This window comes from Rhagoletis zephyria, unplaced genomic scaffold, assembly GCF_001687245.7.
Source record: "Rhagoletis zephyria isolate East Lansing unplaced genomic scaffold, Rhagoletis_zephyria_1.1 Rzeph_scaffold_59190, whole genome shotgun sequence".
Lineage (NCBI taxonomy): Eukaryota > Metazoa > Arthropoda > Insecta > Diptera > Tephritidae > Rhagoletis > Rhagoletis zephyria.
This window is the reverse complement of record NW_016216241.1, coordinates 1-1,340: the sequence shown is the minus strand read 5'-3', so window position 1 is coordinate 1,340 and position 1,340 is coordinate 1. Positions and strand designations below refer to the sequence as shown.

The 1,340-nt window shown below is 34.3% G+C and overlaps 1 pseudogene; it reads right to left on the bottom strand.

Annotated features, from left to right (window-relative positions):
• Nucleotides 1–259: 259 nt before the first annotated feature.
• Nucleotides 260–1,333, bottom strand: LOC108356439 (centromere/kinetochore protein zw10-like; annotated as a pseudogene).
• Nucleotides 1,334–1,340: the final 7 nt, after the last annotated feature.

Below are 1,340 nucleotides of genomic sequence, written 5' to 3'. Positions count from 1 at the left end.
AACACATATCGCACACCATCTTCTGAAGTGGTACAACTCAAAAATCAGAAAAACATATTTGCATTCATATGGATTGATTTATGCGTAAAAATCTACGAAAATTTGTTTGAGTTGTGCCCCTTTTACAGATGGTGTGCGATATGCATACGACAATAGCACAACTAATAACAATAACAATATACGTACATAAATAAGTTTTTTATTGCAATCTTCCAATTAAACCATTAAAAACATCATTTATAAATAACTTATGAAAAACTTTGTGCTTTTGTATTTTCCCAGATATGATCGCCGATAATANGTCCTCCATTGCGAGTATACGTCGTATTATTTCATTACAAAAATCATATATAATATCGCAAAATGTCTTATTATAAATTGCATCGGGTAGCATATTCTGCCAAACATTTTTCAACAAATCTAATTGACGCAAACACTGGCGCAATAATTTCAACGGCGCAGTGCCAACTGTGTGTGCATCGGAAATATCTGCAAGAGAATACAAATATTTTTTATATAAAAGGTTATACAATAGGCACTTGTTTCATGTATCTATGCACAAAATTACCAAATTCTTTGAGTATGCCCATGATAATCTTTTGCTGATAATTGATTTGTACATTCAAATATTTGCTTCCACTCATATGTAGGGTCTTAACCAATGCTGGGTATGTGGGTATGCCCTTTTCTGAATTCGTGGTCACCCAATGTGCTAAAAATTGGCAATTATTATAGAACAGAGCAGATTGCTGTGGTATGCTTTCTAGAAGCTTCTCATGTATCTTCGGCACTTCGCCAACATACGAAATCAATATGACGCTGATAACGTTTAACAGACTTTCATCTTCTGTATCATGTGATTAGCGAAGTATGCGCTCCATCAACTTAATCAATTCCTAAAAAATATACCAAATATTGTTGTAAAACTTTAGAGGCATACAAACAATAATGCACTCACCAGTGTGCTCTTCGAGACCATACAGCAAGGAAATAGAAAGGGATTTTTAGCTACATCTTCCGCGGAATTCTTTTCAGCAATTAATGCCATATCTTGCAAGTCCTTATGCATTATGTTGTTATGTTGTTGATCATTGGATACTGAAACATTTATGTTGGCTAAACAATTCAAAACCAGCTTAATATTTTCAAAGCCTTTCTTGTAGGAAGGACGTAAGCTTCGACTCATTTCTTTTAACGAGTATGAAAGTGTCAATCGCACATGTTCGGGATTTTCTTCGCTGTAGTCCAATGAAACTGGCTTCAAAATTACTGGCTCTAAACAGTTTTCTAACAGAAAATCGCATATCTTAATGGGATTATAACGCGCCTGAAAATAATAT